Source organism: Cryptomeria japonica, chromosome 4, assembly GCF_030272615.1.
Source record: "Cryptomeria japonica chromosome 4, Sugi_1.0, whole genome shotgun sequence".
Lineage (NCBI taxonomy): Eukaryota > Viridiplantae > Streptophyta > Pinopsida > Cupressales > Cupressaceae > Cryptomeria > Cryptomeria japonica.
Window position 1 is genome coordinate 154,645,209 of NC_081408.1, and position 21,326 is coordinate 154,666,534.

The window sequence follows — 21,326 nt, forward strand, 5'->3', positions numbered from 1 at the left end:
GTCAAAATTATTGGAGAGCTTCGAGTTGAAACCTTGCATGCCTTCAACATAACTATCAATGTTTCCTTTAACTGCTTTCTTCCATAGCTTAGCATTACTTTTGAATTCATCACATGAATCAATTTCAATTTGTGTTAGGTACCCTCCAATCTCAATCATAGAGAGCTTCAAAGTAAAAACCAGGTGACTAGAGAAAACACTAGTAGTTTGAGCACAATAGAAGTTATGGGAAAAGGAGGAAGTGACACTAATTTTTGAAAGAGATGTCCACCACCAAAATAGAAAAATAGTACCAAAAAAGGTGGCAAAAATAATGAAAAAGGTGATCCTCAGATTTTATTCTATCATTAATCTTTATGTCCTTAGACATCAGAATGCCAACCAAATCTAGAATATCATAGATATTCATTCATATTTTTAAATTATAGGAAAATGGTCCTAATAAAGCCAACCAGTTCACCACTTTATTACCTTCCCTTCTTATATGACAAAGACAGATGTGGCTATTCCCACAAATGTGAGCCTTACACTTGGCCACAAGGTCTTCACACTTTAAGTCCAGAATGACTTCGTTCTTGAGTAGGAGGATGGTGTTTTTCAAATCACATTCTTGAGTAGAATGAATGATAATTGAATATTTTTTTATTAGGATAAAACGGGTTTTGAAGGGGCCCCAAAACCATTACAATGAGAGAACTGTCATTGATTAATGGACTAGATTACCTAGTAGCAAACAACAATTTTTAGAAAGGACCTAAAACCTTTTGGAATTATGGGAATCTAGAGCCCAAAACCCAAAGACTGAATAAAACTTAAAAAAATTTAGAGCAGCCATAACCAAGAAAACACCAACAAAACATGAAGTAAAAAAAAATTACAAAATAGGTTGGCCCAAGCATAGGGTCTAACTTAGTAAACAATAGAGCTCAAAAAAACAAAGAACGAGGGTTTTTTCAAGCACCCTCAACCAACATGAAGGGTTATCCTAGGCTACCATAACCTACAATACAATATTCGGGCCCTAGAAAAACACAAAGCCTAAATCTAACAAAAAACAAACACTAACCAAACTAGGCCCTTGAAAACTACTAGCATCCAACCTGTCCCTTGAAGAAACAAAAAAATAGGGTGTACAAGTCTCTCACAAATTTTTTTTACAAGTCTCTCACAACCTATCAAGGCCCACACAACAACAATTTGCCTTGAAGGCACAATCTAGGACATAGGGTTTTGACAAGGCACTCGAAACCTTTTGCATAAGAAGCCAAGAGAATTTTTACAAGCTCCCTCAACCAACAAAACAATATGAGAAAGTGGGTTTTGACAAGGCACCCAAAACCTTTTGCAAAGAATTCCATGAGGGTTTTGATAGGCTTCCTCAACCAACAAGATGAACATCAATAGTAAAAAATCTCACTCATTACTACTCTCCACCTCAATACGAGAAATGACCACCTCAAAATGACAATAATGAGAGTAGACCAACTACCCAGACAACTCTCTCTCAACACAAAACCCATGCAGCCTCTCCATCTCCATAGGAGAACTAACCACCTCAAATAGAGATTCATGAGAACGGACAGGGAACAAAAGAAATCCTCAACAACAAAAAAATAAGGAGAGAATAGAGGGTCCACATAGATAACATGTCAAACAAAAATAACACATAGGCCATAATAGCCAACCGAAGGAGGCCATACCACCCACAATGAATGGAAGGCCCACATAATCTGAGCAAAGAAAAAATTGCAGCAGGCCAACCAAAGAAACTAAGAACACCACCCCCAAAATGCTAGGACTTTTGTCTCCAAATCTGCAAATTGTCATGGGGAGACACCAACAACGCTAGAGTCAAAATGAAGAAGCCTGACTCAGAGCTTGACAAAAATAACCAAAACAAAGCGACCTGCTCACACCAAGAGCCAAGGACACCAGCCAACACAGCCACGCACTCATGTGACCAGTCAAAGCCTTGCTCCCAGCACCCTGCGCCTGCCTTAGATAGCAAAGGATTGTTGGACGAAAGGAGTAGAATGGAATAAACCACATGCGTCGCCCTCAACATCACCATTGACCTTGATTTCTACAAGCACTACAATAACTCCCTCCCCTCCACACCTAGCCTTAGCCCTCACAAATCTGCTTCCAAACCCACTCCAACTCACGCAAAGGGCACAACCTACGCACGAAGAAGAACATTGGTAACATGCCAAAGTAAAATAACCCTCTCCCAAACTGTCCGCATCGTTGTCCTCGTGCCCTTCACTTGAGTCTTCACCCGCACAATCCCTAGCTTGATCGCTCCCGCCCGCTCTATTTTTCCCGCTCCTCGTGCTCTTTCACGGAAGAAGCAAATGTTGCATAGAGGGCAATGATAATTGAATAGTTGATTTGGTTGTGTTTTAACATATATGTTTATTCATCTTCCCCCGTCTCACCATCTGGAAGTGTTTGACAAAGACTACTTTGTTTCCCCATGAAATGTAAGTATTTACACTTACCAAATATCATATGAAATCAATTGAACTCTTTATCCTAAAAGTTGCAACTTTACCTGATATTTCCAATTCTAATTGCGCAAATTTTGTTTGGAAGTACATTAATGGATATCATTATATTTGCACATATTTTCACTCACAAAATACTTAACAAATTTAATAATTTACACTTAATAATTCAACTTTAGAAGCTGACAACAGAAAACCTAAATGAAAACTCTTAATTTGCTAAATTGTTCCTTGACAGTAGCCATTTTGAAATTTATATTCCCTTTCACCATCAATGTATAAAATATACCATCATTGAATACTGTGCTAAGACAAATTTTTATTCAATTTAATTTTTTAAATCACGAAGTCAGTTGGTTTCTGGATTTTGAAAAATAATTTAGGGAATATGTTTCCATGATACAATCTTTATGTATTTTCATGTGGTAAAATCTTTATATCTACAAGCTTTTACTATGTATATTCTAAAAGATTTCTTATAGTTCTCAACAATTTCTATCTTAGACTATTGATTTTTAGAGCTCTGCATGTGATGTGTTCATATTAGTGACGACAATAATTCATAACATTTTCTATATAATAGACGTTTCACAAAACTTTTTACATTGATCCATAAATTCAAAAAATTCCCATCAATTCATATTATATCATTTATCAAAAACAAATAGAAAAGTATTGATTTGATACTATATAGAAAATTAAAAAGTATAAATGGATGTTTTAGTATTTTCGAATAAATGAATTTCCAAAGATCCTTAAATAGCTATCATGCTTGATAGATTGTCTCTTACATGAGATATGACTTCACATAAAGAGTGTGATTAAATATAATTAATAATTTTAACAAAGTGTCCAAGAGAAAAAAATTCTTCACTACTATCAATGAAAGTATAAGAATTTAAAAAATTTGGTAGAAAAAAAGAAAATTTGTTTTGTCGTTATCATGCCAAACTTCATAAATACAAATGTGGGAAAAAAAAATGTGCTACTATAAGAAATATGGAAATTTTGGCCTTTTATTTGACACGTCAATTTTAATACTTAAAAAAGTCTAAAGCAGGTCATATGCCCATTTCGTTTTATCTTCATATTTCCACGTCAATGTCCTAGTCTGCAAAATTACGTGAGTGACTTGTCAGACCACTGACATGACAGTTTAACTAATTCACTATATGACCTAGAGCTCGCTTAAACAAATGGCCATATAGGTTTATGGTGGGTCACCCCAACACAAAATGCAGCTAACAAGAATGTTAGCAGAAAATTGGACAACTACTATTTTTTTTGCAAATGCCTTACATTTTCACTCGGTCAAATAGTATTCTAAGTAGTAAATTTAATAATTTAAAAAATTAAATAGGATTAATTTGCAGTACCACCTCCCTTCAGAAATCATATTTTTCATTGATTATTGGGTAGAATTTAATTTGCTGGGATCGAATTTAATTTATTAGAATATTTAATATTTTATATGTAATTTATTTCATTTATTAGTATTTATCGTAAGTAATATTATTATATTCATTAAAGTTCAATTAATCAATTGGTTTGCACCAATCAAAAGTGATTATTATTTTTGTTTTAAAATGATTACCGATATAATTTAATTTGTTGGGATCGAATTTAATCGTAAGTGATATTATTATATTCACTAGAGTCCAATTAATCAATTGGTTTGCACCAATCAAAAGTGATTATTATTTTGTTTTAAAAAAAAATTGGTTTTCTAAAGTTGAGATTTAATATTGTAAAAATAAATTAGTTTAAAATTTTGGGTATTATAGAAACAAATTTTTAGGAATGATAGATTTTTTATGTTTTTTTTAGATTTCTTTTTTATTTTAAAAAACTGAGTTTTTTTATTGTTTATTATTTATAATATTGTAAATTAAATATTTTAATATGTTGAATCTTTGGAATAAATAGCCTCCTTATTCCGAGCTTGAATAAGGGGTTGCAGCTTCACCCCCGTCCAATTCCAAGCCTTCTTCCTTTAGGAAATCCTCGAACAAAGTGGGCTTTGGTGGGTTTCTCACATGAAATAGATGCAGCAGAAAATTAACATTCTTGTTAATTGCATCACTCCTCTCCCTAGTAAAGGCTTCTTCATCCATAGTGATAATGGGGTATCTAGGTACCAGCCTATTGTTTTTTATGAAGACATCATAGTCTCTTGGCCTTGGAATTGTCCAGTCATTGTCAATGTTGACAAGAACCCTCTCCAAATCGCCTAAGATCGAGACAATGAAAACCTCCTTGCAGAGAGCGTCTGTGTCATCTCTTTCTTGGTGGAGGTCACCGTAATAGCCAAGAACATGGCCGCCACATCAGAGTTGGCCCTAGTTCGGTCAGTATTTGTGAGATAGTCAGGGCTGAGGATAGTTTCTATAGCATCTATTACCAAGGTATGAGGAAAGCGAATAATGCATTTGAGGCGATCCCTAGTAATAGCTCCATCAAAGGCCATCTGCCTCTTTGAACTACTCAGTTTCATCTAGGTGTCCATCTTTGGTTTTACTTCAATCTAGTAGGTATCGATATCATAGAGTTATACCGATCTAGATTGTTTTGAAAGCCTCTAAATTTTAACATGAAGGCTTGGTTTACTAGTCGTGTAGGGTAATTATGTTAATGACTGAGTTGTCATGTCCTTTCTTAATTCATCCATTCCATACATCCTCCTCGGCCATTTCTAATTGATTTAATATAAATGCCAAATCTTCAAATGATGATTCACCTGTGGGATTATCATTTTGAGTTACCATACTTAATTTTGGTGAATGATCTCTTAGGTTACCGAATTGAACAACCAGCTAATGCCCTTCTCATCAGAACACAAACCAGCCATAATGGCCTAGATCTCTCTAAGATCAGCTTTATTATGATGATCGGGTGCTTTTAATTAAGAGTTTGATTTTTTATATTGTTGTATTTATTTGGATATGAGTGTTCCCATCCTAAGAGCTAATGATTATCATATTCTTAGGAACGCTAAATGTTTTATCATTTAATAAGAGGGTAATAAGCAAAGTGTATATAAATATGTGATAACTTATGTAAATATTTATATATGATTATAAATTGTATATTTATATATATGAATATCTATGTATATATATATATCCAGTATATATGTATAATTATATAAATTACATTATAAATATATATAAATTTTTATAAATATTCATGTATATCTATTATATAGTATTATAGATATATATATGTTTATCTACGTAAATCCATATATATATGTATGTATGTATGTATGTATGTATGTATGTATGTATGTATATCTGTAAATATGTGATATCTATATATATTGATATTTAAATATATAAATTTTATATTATGTATATATATTTATATATATATATATTATGTATTCATATATAAAATTATATACATAATATATATATATATATATATATATATATATATATATATATATATATTAAGTGTGTGTAAATATATTAATATGAATGACGCTGAAGGATCTGAAGTAGAGTGTGAAAGGTTGTGTTAGATGTTTAATTCTCATCCCCTACCTCTAATTTTGAGCTCAGGCTATCTCTATGTATATGATGGGATAAAGTGTTTGGATAAATTGTGTAAATGCTACTATATGCTATGAATACTACTATTTTTATAGGTTTTGTGTCGATGTGAAATATTGTTTAAGGATAAATGCTAGGTGCCACATGGATCACTGTCTTACCATCAGCTCCCATGTTAGCTAGGGAGTTGGCCCTTTTGTTACCCTCTCCGTAGTTGTGATTAAAGATGACCCTGTCAAATGTTTTGATGTCTGTCACTATCTTAGCAAGGGAAGCATTTAGCTTCCAATCAGGTATTGCCCCTTTTCTAAGAGCATTGATGAATATGGCTGAGTCCCCTTCAATGTTAATCTTCTTTATATTTAGCATAATGCATAGGTTTATACCTGCCGCCAATACTTTCATCTCTGGTTCATTGTTTATGCATTTACCCAGGGGAATGGTCATATAGGCCATTTCATCCCCATTTGAGTTGTGAAGGCTGCAACCAAGTCCAACTTCCCCCGGGTTGCCCCTAGAAGCCCCATCAAAGATAAGCTTGATCCATCCACTATTGGGGGGGAGCCACTTGCATTCAACACATGTTATGTTGTTGGATGGTGGACCTTTTCCTATGAAGGGTGGAATCTCTAGACCCTTCTACCGTAGTCTCATTTTTTCATCCCAATAGGACATATTAACATCCCTCTGATTGTTAGAGGTCTGGTTGTTTACCATTTCAACTATGGTTGCTTCAATTTTATTGGTTAGTTGGGCCCAGTGCATTTTACTATCTTTGAAAATCCTCCTATTTCTTTCCTTCCAGATTTCCCAGATCATAATGGAGGGAGTAATGATCGATAAATTCTCATACATACACCCTATGTTCCAAATGGGCCATGCATGGAATAGGTCAGAGATAGTGCCAGGAATAGGGGTATACCAGTTCAGCTATTTTTTCAACCATCCCCAACAATTGTGTGCATAATAGCAGGCTATCAGTAAATGATTAGTATTTTCTTCCTCCATTTCACATAATGGGCATCTGTTGGGGCCTTCATATCCTAGTTTTCTAAAGGTTTCATTGGTGAGGAGCCGATTTTGAATTGCCAACCATGCAAATAGGCCAGCTTTCGGTAGGCACCTTTTATCCCAACAAAGTGTTAGGGGTAGGTTACAACTAGGGTTATTTTCCTTGATTAACAGGTGTTTATATCCCTCCTTAGTTTCATACTTCCCCTTCTTGGATCCAACCCATATCAGTTTATCTTCTTCAGAATTCAAAGCAGGGCTTCTTGAGGCTAGGATCCATGCTAAGAGGGATCTCTCCTGGTTCAAAAGTTTTAAATTGTCCATTGATTTCCATCTCCATTGTTTGAGGCCCCTAGTGCAGAATTCTTCCACATAGTCTTTTACTTTCACTCCCCATTGCTCTTCAAGGATGGGTATAATTTTATTAAAGTTATGAAGTTTGTTGATGGAAGTTTGAGCCCTCTTGGAGTCTCTCCATAATAGGGCATCTGCCCCATTTCCAACATTCCATGTTAGCTTGTCCATTATGATATCTCTACATTCAAGCATAAAGTTCCAAATTCTCGAGCCTTTATGTGGGTGGGCTGTCCTAAAGATGCTTGTGGGGTCCTGGTTACGCAGGTATTTGTTATAAGGATTCACACCCATTTGAATTTAGGGTTATTATACATTCTCCAAACAAGATTTTCTCCCAGAGCCTTGCTTTGAATTTTTAGGTCTTTGATACCCAAACCCCCCAAATATTTAGGCCTACATATCTTATCCCATGCTATCAGTGGTAGTCTAAATTTGTCTTCAGAGCCTTGCCAAAAAAATGTCCTCATATGTTTAGTGATTTCCTTTCTCTTGGTTGAGGGTAGATACATGTATGAGTGTTGGTAAATTGGCATTGCTTAAGAGAACCAACTTAATCATGGTGGCCTTTCCGACAAAGGATAACCATTTCCCCTTCCAAGAGGAGATCCTTTTTGTAATTTTGGAGACCACCTGATCCCACAATTTGGATGATTTGAACCCTTTGTCTAAGGGAAGTCTTAGGTATTTACATGGTAATTTACCTGTTTTATATTTAAGAATGTTTAAGATTTTCCTTTGGAGTTCTTTATTTGTGTTAAAAAAGATAATGTTGGATTTCGAAGTGTTGATTTCATGTCTAGAAATCGTAGAATAGTTGTCTATGATTTTTTTAAGTGTTTTTCTTCTATTGTATTGCTTAATCCAAACAACATGGTGTCATCAATAAATTGTTGATGAGTAATTGGTTCCATGTCAGAAGTAATTTTAATACCCTTCAGCTGTTGTGTTTCTCTCTCCCTATTGATCATCCTTCCCAATGATTCTGCCATGATGATAAAACGAAAGGGGTAGAGGGGATCCCCCTGTCTGAGACCTCTTGAGATTTCAAAAAAACCTTCTGAGGCCCTATTGACTAAGATTGATACTCTAGGTGTTGCAATGCATTCATAGACCAGATTTATCCATTGCTTATTGAACCTGAATGATTCAAGACATTTGCATAGAAAGTGCCAGTCTACTTTATCATACACCTTTTTAATATCCAGTTTTATCATCATGCTTGGTTCCTTATTTTTTTGTACTTAATGGAATGCTTCTTGAGCAATGATTATGCCATCATAAATAGATCTACCTGGCACAAAACCAGTCTGTTCTTCACTAATTATTATGGGGAGAAGTTTGTGAAGTCTATTTGCAATTGTTTTTGTGAGTAATTATAAAGGGTATTCAATAATGCTATTGGTCAGAAATCCTCAAAATAGTCCACTATTTCCTTTTTTGGGATTAAAGATATGAATGTGTTATTTAGTTCTCTTGGAATCTTTCTTGAGTTTCTCATCCCCTCAAGAGCTTCTGTAATTTCCTTCTCCATGAAGCTCCAACATTTTTGAAAAAAGTGTGCTGAGAAACCATCAGTGCCAGGAGCCTTATCTGGTCCCATTTGAAATAAAGTTGTTTCCACTTCTTCCATAGATAGTTTTTTATTAAGCATCAAGTTGTGTTCTTTAGAGATTAATTTGGGAATGTATTTTAGGAATTCACTCTCATTTGTCCACCTAGAACCCTCTTTATTATTAAGGATATTTTCAAAATACTCTACTGCTTCCCTAGATATATTTTCAGGGTCATCACTGAAGTCTCCTGAGTTTAATTTTATTTTGTTGATTCTATTTATAGCTCTTCATTGTTTTCTATTGTGGAAGAAGCTTGAATTTCTTTACCCAGCATCCAGCCAATCTTCCCAAGATTTTTGTTTCCAATATATTTCTTCTCTAGTAAGGATTTCTTCATATTAGGCCAGATTGGTTTTTTCCTTTTGATAAAGTATGTTATCCATCCCAAGCCTAATTACCTCATCATTAGTTCTTTCCATTTCTATCTCAATTTCTCTTTTTTGTGTAAAGATATTTCCAAAGTGCATTTTGTTCCATATTGTTAATTGTTGCTTTATCTTTTTTAGTTTGGTGACTACTTTGAAAGTTTTGGAGCCTATAACTTTTGTTTCATTCCACCATTTTTCTATTAGTTGTATTAAATTTTCATCCCTAAGCCACATTTTTTCAAAGCGAGAGGGGGTTTTGGTTGGCTTAAGTTCCCCTAATATGATCAAATGGACCAGGAAATGGTCTGATCCTGAGAACTAGAGAATTGAGGACTCATAAGACTGTGTGAGACTCCCACAAAGGAAGAATCTGTCTAATTTTTTTGCAATGTTGCAGAAACCTTGTCTTCTATTGTTCCAAGTAAAGGCATCATTTTTAGCCTTGAATTCCATCAAGTTACACTTATGTTTCCAATCTTTGAAGTCTTGACTTGTTTGGGTCATTTTTTTATTACCTCCCCATTTTTCCTTGGGATCTAAGATTGCATTGAAATCCCCACCTATTATGTATGTTTGATCTATGTCATTTAAAAGGAAACTCTCAATTTCAATCCACACTTGTCTTTTTGCTTGTGTTTGGATAGGTCCATAGACATTAATTATAATAAATTTTAAGTTTCTTTTGATGCTTATAGCCCAACCACACATCTAGTTTGGGAATTTTCTTATTAGTTTAAAGGATATTAGCCTAGGATCCCATATGATGGCCAATCCACTAGAGGCTCCACAAGCAATTTGTCCTTCTAATTATCTGATACCTAATTTTTTGTTGAGGTTTGTCATCTCGGTGTTATTTAATTTAGTTTCCTGTATTAGGAATAACTCTGGATTGAATTTAGAAATGCAACGTTTAAAGATATGTTGCTTGTTAGGGGCATTCAGACCCCTAACATTCCAAGTAAAGAGTTTCATAACACTGTGGGAAGGTCCTTCCCCTTCCCTGCCTCAAAAAAGTTTGTGATTTTAATCTGGCCAGCAGCGCATCCTACTTTGGTTAATAATTTTGCAATTGATTTTCTCCCCCTCTTTTTTAGTTTAGAAGCATAATCGAGGAGTGAGAAGGTTTCAATGGTTTTGGCTATCCCCAGGTTGTCCATTTTATCCATTACTATATCATATTTATGGATCTGTGCTTCTTTCTTGGTTACATTAAGTTTGCATAATTTTCTTGCTAACAATGTTTTTTGTAATGCCAATTCCTCCTCATCTACTATTTCATTAATGAATAGTTCAATGAGGTCATTTGTAACTTCATTGCCCACATACTCAGGGATACATTTATTTTCTTTTTCCATCCTTTCTGCTCTTTCCATATCCTTTTCACTGGTGTTATTGTTGGAGTTCTTTTTCTTTTTCTTTTTTCCCTTTTTATTATTTATTTTTTCCTTTTTTGTTCTTGTTCTTTTTCTTTTTTTTAGAGCATCTTGCCTTCTCTGTTGCGTGTGGTATGGGGTGGTTTTCTGGTACCTCATTGTTATCCACCTTATTTTTGATGTCTTCTATTGTTTCATCCTCATTGTCAATGTTAGCTTTGTATCTTAAGGGACTATGTTCTTTTCTAGTATCTACGCTCTGTACCTTTGAATCATTGTTTGTTAATGGTATACCTTTTTGCTTATCACTTTTTTTGTTCTCTGTATCATTCCTTCTTTGTTCACTCGTTGGTTCTTTAGGTGTGTTTTCAATCTTTTCTTTATCTTTTGCATATTTTGCCATGTTTTGAATGCTTACTAGTTCCTTAGTCGTGGGGTTTTGTTTGTTGAACACAAAACCGCCTTTTGAGTTGAATTTTATGTTTATATCCTTATCTGATCCAGAATCAATTTTAGTCTCAGTATTGTTTCTCTTAATATTCTGAATAGGGGAGATAACATCCTTGGATGTGATATCACCCATAAGGATCTCTGGATCAATCTGGTAAATTGAATGGTCTATAATGATTTTGATGGGTTTGAATTTTAGTTTGTTTATCTCAACGCTGGTTAATATTTTAATGTTAGAGAATTCCATGTAATTTTCCTCTAAGCCCTCAAATCCTTCTAAAACATCCCCTAATTGTTTTAGGGTATGATTGTGTATTAATTCAACCGGCATATTAGGGAGTCGAATCCATTTTGGCACCCTAAGTTTATCAAAATCTTTGGGCGAGAAATTAGGTTTCCAATTAAAAAATTTGAAACAATAACCTTTAAATAATCTGTGATTGTTCCTAAGTAAATGATTTTAAAGTTCACATGAATTGCATTTGATAAACAGAAAATCATTTTCGTAATACTTATTTGGTTTTCTGTGGCAGACTTCAACTAATGGAGGACATCAAAGGTCGACACTCCAAATCCAAACCATTTGCAAAAGAGCCCAAGTTCATTGCAACGTTCCCACAATTCATCTGTGTGTTTACTGCTTATAATCACTATGTTATCCGTGTTGAAGCATGGCGACTTGTGAATGATTTTAGGGCATTGTTTAGGGTTGAAACCCTCTTGGCACCTAGTTTGGATGGTTGACTTTGAGCTTGTTGCGAAGGGTCTTCTTAACCCTAATTTTATTCTTTTGGCCCCTAAAGCAACATCGTTTTGGGCTTGAGACAAACTCTCCACATGGGAGAATGGTAAATATGAAAACCTTCCATTGTTAGGGTACCATTTATCCCGAGAGGCCTTTGAGATGGTATGAAATTCCCCTTTCTGCAGTGTTAAAGGATTTACCTATTTTTTTAAAGGTTCCCTAGGGTTCCGCTGAGTCTATTTCCAAACCGGCTTTGCTAAAGTTAAGGAAGGATCATCTGTGTTCCTCTGGCTGAGAAGGAAACCCTTTGGAACCCCAACAACCCTTTTGCATATCTCATTCAGTTGTAGATTAGTTAAATTTGCTCCTGTGGTGCATGATTGAGAGGCATTCAGGCCATCGAATTTGTTTGAGGTGCCCACAGTATTTTAATGGACCCCATGTAGATTGAATCCACTCTGCCATGTCCTGTTAATCCTCCCCTACCTTTGGGGATGTTTCGAGGGTTTTGCAGAAATGTTTCTGCTTATCGCAATAGTTTGCATTTTCGCCATTTTTTTCATTATCATTTTCTCATATCTCTAGCACCTTTATTGTTATTTTTTATCTCTAATTGGTTTAAAAATTTTGGTATTATAGAAACAAATTTTTAGGAATGATAGATTTTTTTATGTTTTTTTTAGATTCTTTTTTTATATTGCATATAAGGAGAGAAGACTATTACAAAAACATTTATAGTTTTTCAACCTAGACCATAGGTCCAACCTTCACAAGATTAACAATTTTACCAAGAGATATAGACAGAGATGTAAAAATTTGTACATATAATACTCTAATGTTTAATTCAAAAAAGGAGTCACTATGCGGAGCATCCATCCATGAAATATGTTAATTATCCTTGTAGAATTTGCTCTTGTGGAGCATCCATCCATGTGGTCCAACCCCTAGGGCCTTCCATCCAAATGGCTTGTTTTCCATCAAGGAGTTCTGTGAGCATCTGAATCTTATCTTGGATAGGATCTTGCGCTCTGGCCACCTCTGCTCGTAGGGTCTCCAGAGCCAGGTCCACCTCTTTCTTCCTTTTGAGTGTCCTCTTCCATTTATATCCATTCTCTAGCTCGTGAAGGAACATCTTTGCGTTTCCATCCTTTACGAATCTTAAGAACTTTTTCTTCTCTACATTCATGGTTACTGATACCTGCAAGAGAATTCGATGAAGGGTGAGTCCATGACAAGACTCAGTAAGGGCCCTACTTGAGCCCTGAAATTTATCCTCATTTGTTAATTTCCAAATGTGCCATAAAATCTCAGAAGTAAGAACATACCAGAAAAGGTTAGTGTCCTTTTTTAGATCTTTCATATATCCAATTATAACATCAAGAATAGTAAATGGAATAGGAAATTGAATACCAAATAATAACTAGATTTCTTTAGCAATGCAACAATAAAAAATGATATGTCTAACTGATTCAGGAACCCTATAAATATTACAAATATCACTATTGTTATGATCTTTTTTGATTGGTAACCTGTTTAAAATCAACAACCATTTAAAACATTTCTCTTTAGGAGTGACAGGGCTACTCCAAAGCCTATTGAACACCTTCTGCCATTGTTTAACTGAAAATTCTGCAAACCATAGCTTGTTAACATGGGAAATTATTGCTTCATCATATGTTAGGGTCTTATAAATAACACTAGTTTTAACATTATGAATTGAGATGGCATTATTCCATAATAGATCCTTACAAAAATCTATATCTTTTTTGCATTTCTTGGGCAAGAGTTTTTCACAGGCTTTCTGTAACATACTATATGTGTGTTTATGGAAACTCAGAAGATTAAATCTAGCTCTAAGGGTATCCCAATCTAGCAGCCTATCATCCTTAATAATATCTTTAAAGAAGTAGATGCCTTTTGCCGCCCATGCTTTGGCAGAGCACCCCTGAGTGAGGGGCAAGGGTTTGGATGAGTGCAAGAGGTTCCACCAAATGGATCTAGTACCATGGATAAACTCATTGTTGTTGACTCTAAAGTTGGTGATGAAGGGATTAACACTACTCTAGGCCTTCTAGATAGATTTGAATACATTGGACCCTTGTACTGATACCTCAAAGTCTCCAACTACAAGGTCACAGAAAGGGAGGGATTTCTAATTTTTGGCCTTCTTTGGTACAGCCTTCAAAATATTATTCCTAACCAGTACTTTCCATGGTTCATTCCTATCAAGAGCCTGGAAAATCCACTTTGCTACAAGAGCAATTCCTTGGATCCTCAAGTCCTTAAGTCCTAACCCTCCTAGGCTCTTGTCCTTATGGCACCACTCCCATTTAATAGAATGCATTTTCTTTTTACCTTTTCCATCAGACCACAGGAAGTTCCTGATGGTTTTCTGTATTTCTAAGATTTGGTAATTGGAGAACATCCATACTGATGAGTAATAAATGTTGTAAGAGGATAGGACTTTTTGGCAAACCTGCATTCTCCCAGCAAGTGAAAGATATCTATTATCCCATCTGTTAAGTTTTTTTTCTATTTTGGTTCTAACCCATTGCCACATTTCTTTGAGAGATGGGGATATTGCAAATGGAATTCCTAGGTACCTGACTATCTTGTTAGGTCCTCCCCATTGGATCCCAAACTGGTGCAACCAGTCCAGAGGCTACTTCTCCCAACCAAGCATGGTAGATTTGCTTTGTGAAACTTTAGCTCCTGAAATATCCCCTAGAAATTTGATTTTACCTTCTAGGGCTTCAAAGTTATGTTTACTGATATCTAGAAAGAGTGTTGTATCATCAACAAATTGTGCATTGATCAGTTCTTCCCCATTCTGAAGTTTTATCCCCTGAACTTTAGGAGAGATAGTAGAGTCTCTAAGAATGTAGAACAGGGCATCGACTGCAATAACGAAGAGAGTAGGGGCTAAGGGGCAACCCTATCTAATGGACCTGCCTAGAGAAATGTTTTGAGTCAAGGATCCATTAACTTCAACCTGAACTGAAGCATCTTTGAGAAAAAACATAATCCATTTACAGAACTCTGCTAGAAAACCAAAAGCTTCTAACATAGTCAGAATAAAGCCCCATTCTACCCTGTTGTATGCTTTTTTGAAATCTAGGAGAAACATGGCTGCATTTTGTCCTAAGGTCCTCACCCATTCCATGGCCTCCCAACTGGTAATTAGATTTTCTAGTATATATCTTCCTTTGATAAAGCTTTTTTGTGTGGAGCAGATGAATTTAGGGAGAATGTTTTCCAATTTGATCGCTAGAATTTTGGCCAATATTTTGTAAGAAACGTTAAGGAGTGTTATCGGTCTCCAATTTTTGATAAGGGACTTGTCCCCATCCTTAGGAAGTAGTTTGATAATCCCACTATTAATTTGTTCCCCTAGAGAGCCAGTGTTAAAGGCCTCAATGTAAACCTCATGTAGGTCATGACTCACCCAATCCTCATTGGCTTTATAGAATTCTATTGTCAGCCCATTCGAGCTTGGAGATTTGTCACTATTCAGGTTCTTGATGGCATTTTTAACTTCTTGTAGAGTGATAAGCCCTTTTAATGCATGAGCATCTGCCTCTAAGATTTTAGGAGGAATAATCCTTTTGCACTTTTCTCTTGCTTCTCAGGAGTTAGCAGAGTTTTCAGATGAGAAGAGACCTTTATAGAATTGGAAGAATGCCTCCTTGATTTCTTCCAAGTCCTTAACTTCTCTATTTTCTACCCAAATCCTACCAATTTGTTCTCTATGTTGTTTCTGCTTTAGCATATTAAAGAAAAATTTGGATCCTTTGTCCCCAAATTGCATCCACTGTGCTCGAGCTCTGATTATGGCCCCTCTGGTCTTAGTCTACTGATGCTTTCTGAGTCTATCCCTGGCCAAGGCTACCTCATGGGTAAGTTCAGTACTACTTGGATTGTCTTGAATCTTAGTTTCACAGAAGTGGAAGTTTTCAGCTAGACATTTCTCTTTCCATCTAAAATCCCTTGCTTTCTTTTGCCCTATGGTTTGAAGTAGCACTTGCCAACTATCCACATTCTGGCTCCATCTTTCCATACAAGAGTTCAAAAATCTATTCCTTCTATTAAACATCCTGACAATCTTAACTGCACTCAACACATCTGCATCTAAGAGAAGGCTAGAATTCATAAAGAACATATCCTTTGGAGTTTCCTGGCTCTAAGGGTAGTACCTGAGTCTAACCCGATAGATGATAGGATGATGATCTGAAAGAGTGGTTAGATGAACTGTTACAAGACTGCCATTATTGCCTAGGTCAAAAGAGAAATGGTCTTTATTAGCATAAAACCTATCTAGCCTACAAAAGATCATGTGTTTCCCACTCTATAAGTTGCACCATGTGTACCAAATTTTAGAGTTATCTTTCTTTTTGCAGAATAGAGGGTCAAATAGTTTTTTCTAGTTTTTCAATCGTTCCCAGTGAATTTTCTCCATCCCTTTCCATTCCATAGGCATACCTCCATACTTATCTTCCCGAGTTTCAACCATGTTAAAGTCACCTCCTACCATACAGGGGATATCTAGCAATGTGGCGATCTAATCCCATAATGCTGTTCTTTCCCTATAGTCGTTGGGGGCATAAATGGAACAAATTTCAAATCTAAATCCATTATTATCTAGGGACACCCAAACCGCTCTGTTACATGGTGAGCATCCTTGGCTTACTATACAATCTTTCCATCTGGGGTTGATAAGAATTCCAACACCTCCTCTACCTTTGTCATGATTTGAGAAGATCTTGATGGAGTCTTTCCATATAAATTCTAGATTGACATCCAGGGTAAACTTTAAAAAACTAAGGTTTTTTATTGTTTATTATTTATAATATTGTAAATTAAATATTTTAATATGTCGAATCTCTGGATTCAACTGTGTAGATTTTATTAGCATCAATGTTTCTGATCACACTCCATGTTCCATCATTAGGATGAGAGTGAGATAATTAAATATTTTTTTAAATAACCATATCAATGAACAATTATTAATAGTTATTTTATTAAAACCAACTATAATTAATATCACATTAATACAAACAAATATAATATTACAGTATAAATTAATGTTTAAATTTAAAATTAATTTTATTATTATAATTACAATTATATAAATTTTTAAATTAAATTAAGATTATGCTTTTAAGAAAAATATATATTTTCACTATAGAATTTATACTATATTATAATTATTATACCAAAGGAATTCCCTATATGAAGTGAACCACCTACTTATTAAAATCAATGGTTCAAAATTAAGGAGAAGAATGCAAGACTATAAAACCGCTTAAATTTATATTAATTTTTTAAAAAAAATCTTTTATAATAAAAAATATACGTTGTAATATTATTTATTATAAAATAAATGCATAAAATAAAAAATACATATTTTATTATTATCTACTTTTAGTCAAAATATTAAATATCTCTTACTATTATTTCATTTATTAGAATATTACATCTTCTTTAAGTTTCTAAAAGAAAAAGAAAAAAATTGAAAAAGTAGGAACCAACTTTATTGAATTCTAATTCTTCTTCTTAGAATTAATTTTTTATTAAATTTAAAATTTATTTTTATTATTTATGTTTTCTATAATAATAAAAAATTGCTATAATTAATTAATCTATAATAATTTGTCTTACTAAAATTTAAATTATAGTAAAATTATTATATTTTGAATTAAAATATTTCTTTTATTACTATTTTCTTTTGATAAGAATATCTTTTATTAGGTATAGATTTTTTAAAATTTATTCTAACTCTTCTACTTCTTATTCAAGGATTAATTTTTTATTAAGTTAAAATTTTATTTTAATTATTTGTGTTTTTTAATGAAATTACAAATAATAATTAAAAGATATTAGAATTTATACATTTTGTCTTATTAAAATTTTATTTATTATAGAATAATTATATTTAAATTTTATTCTATTTTATATAATAAAATAAATTTCAACTTAACACATAAATTAATTGTTTAGAGCGAGAGAGAAAGAAAGAGCAACTAACTTTTGATTACTCATTTTATGCTAATAAATTTAGGATAGCATATATACTTAGGGTGTTATGATGATGGTAGCATGTCATTTGATTATTATCTCCATCTCCATCTCCATCTACATCTCACTCCCTCATCTATATCTTTTACCTCTCCCTATATTTCTCTATTTTCCCCTTATATCCTTCTCACTATCTATCTCTCTATCTCTCCCTCTCTCTATCCTTCCCTCTCTCTCTCCTTACTGCTCACTCTTTTTGTATCTCTCTACTTCTATATCATCTCTCTCCCTCTGTATATTTTTCTCCCTCACTATATCTATCTCTATATCTCTTTTACTTACACACACATTTCTCTTTCTTCCTCCTTATCTCTATATCAATATCTCTCTCACTCACATAAACAAACACTCAACCTATTTCTCCCTCCCTACCTCTATTCTATCTCACTATCTCTAGATCTTATACACTTCTCTTCCTTCATCTCTCTCATTCTCACTATATCCTTCTCTACCTCTCCATATACCACTTCCTACATCTTTATCTTTCTATCTCTTTGTTTCCCCTTCTCTAATTCTCACCCTCTTTCTATCTCTATTTCTCCCTCTCCCCCTTTTTCCCTCCTTCCATCTCTCCCTCTTTATCACCCCCTTTATATTTTAAAAGTTATATTTACTCTCTAGATCTCTTTCTATCCCTAAACATCACTTCTCTGCCCCTTTCTATCTTATCTCTCCCTAACTCACACTCACTCCCTATTTTTACATCTCTCTACTTTTTCTCTCTCTAATGTATATACACACACTCCATGTTTCTCCATCTCTCTCCCTCTCTCCATCTCTCTATCTTTCCCCCTCTTTATCTCTCTCCCTCTCTCTAAAGTTTAAACCTTAATCTCTATTACTTGTCTTTGTTAGCTTTATTCCCTCACTCTTGCCCCCCCCCCTCTCTCTCATTCACAACATATCTCTTGCACAATATATCTTTTTCAATGTTTCTCTCCATCTCTCTTTGCCTTGTCTATCTATATCTATTTTTATAGATATATCTCTATCTCTCTCTTCGTCCCTCTCTATCTATATATATTTTCCTTTATCTATATCAATTGCCCCCACTCTCTCTCTCTCTTTGGGCCATCCCTCTATTTATCCTACCCTTCTCTCTATTTCTCCACATCTCTCCCTCCCTATCCTCCTATCTATATACATACATACATGTACATTTTAAGTCTTTCTTCCTCTGCAAATATTATGTTTCCAAAGATTTGAGTCTTTCTTCCTCTGCAAATACGCCTTGGTTGATTTTAAGATATAAAAGGTGATAAATTAATACTTTACATGTTGCGTTGTGGATGCTACTAGCCTAGATATCTTAATACATCTATGTAAAATACGTCGAGAGATATCAGTCTCGAGGCGCCTAAATATTTTCAACAACAATTTAAAATAGGCACCTTGAGACTGATATCTCTCAGCGTATTTTAGATAGATGTATTAAGATATCTAGGCTAGTAGCATCCGCAACGCAACATGTAAAGTATTAATTTATCACCTTTTGTTTTAAATAAAGCATATTTATCCTTTACAAATCATGATGCCTATCTCATCAACCTATACATTAATTTATCTAGCCTAGATATCTTAATACATCTATCTAAAATACGCCGAGAGATATCAGTCTCGAGGCGCCTATTTTAAATTGTTGTTGAAAATATTTAGGCGCCTCGAGACTGATATCTCTCGGCATATTTTAGATAGATGTATTAAGATATCTAGGCTAGTAGCATCCGCAACGCAACATGTAAAGTATTAATTTATCACCTTTTGTTTTAAATAAAGCATATTTATCCTTTACAAATCATGATGCCTATCCTATTCAATGGAGTGTACAATAAGAAATGTCAAATATCACGTGATATTATGTTTCCAAAGATTTGAGTCTTTCTAAAATCAACCCATTTTTTTGATTGACGTGTAGGTACGGTGGTAAATCTTATAAACACCCTCACAATAGCTGCTATAGTCCTTGCTTCCCATTTGTTATCTCTTTTTCTCTTGGAATTATAAGTCCATGATCTAGCTGCATCTATAAGTGTGACACTTTCCATTGCATATGGTCTATCCATGTATCCTTCAATGAAATGTTTTAGGTGACGTTCATCATCATTTTCTTCATTTGTTATTACTGGCTTGAACACCTCTCTTGAAACATTTAAAGTAACAAAAACTCTACTACTTTCTACCAATGGTAACTCTAGTAACATATGACATGTTTCTTGTGCTCCAATGTCCCTCTCAATGAGTGTTTCTGTTAGAAGTCTCCTATATGCCCTTGATGCTGCTTCATCAGGATTTTCTATATTTGCAAGTCGCATTAACATTTGATGATAACTTTCTAAACTCTTTTCTGCTTTTGCCGCATACTTTGCAATATAATTCATTACAACATGTCTTGAAAGAACTGGTTGCCAATCTACATTTGCTCTCCATAACTGAAGTATGTTACGATTATGCGTGTTTACTCTATCATCATTTCTTGCAGGTTCATACACTTTATCTCCTGTGGCTGGGTCTTCAAATAATTTTGATCCATCTAGGTGTAATGGCCATGGTGCATTGTACCTACAAACAAAGAGTGAATTGTTAGTTTACATAAATATTTTAATTGTTTATTAGTACTAATTTTTTGAATATATAAATATCTTACCTACAAACCATTCTTCCTCATTTTTTACGAAGGCAAGCACCCTCTTTACACATTGTATGGCGTTCAACACAATTGAGCAACTCTTGATAGTCACGTGCTAAGTCAATCTGGTTTAGTTGTTGTGTATTTCGAAGGCATGGATGTTGTGTAAAATTTTGTAAGACCTATCATTAATGATATAACATATTTTATTAAAGAAAATATAAATCTTTAAGTATAATATATTTCAAAATGAATATATACAATTGAGAATTAACATCATACCTGTATGTTTCGTTGATGTGGATCCCCTCGTGGATTCCATGCATGGATAATAGAATCAAAGTATTTTTTAACATGTTTTACTTCATCATGATTTTTCCAATCAAGATTGTCTATGTTAGGTGCTCCCTCTAACCATATGAATCCATGCACATGTGGTGATCCTCTATGTTGCCATTCATATCTTGACCAATAATCTTTTGCCTTCATTCCCTTTTGCAGTATTTCCTTTCTAAACATTGTATAGCGTAGGTGCATCTAATATGCCACAATATGTGGGTAGTCAATAATATTTTGACGCCTCCATTTTTGTGCTTCTTGTGGATTAGTTGGTTCTGTCCCTGGCATTAATGCATGCAAATCTGGCC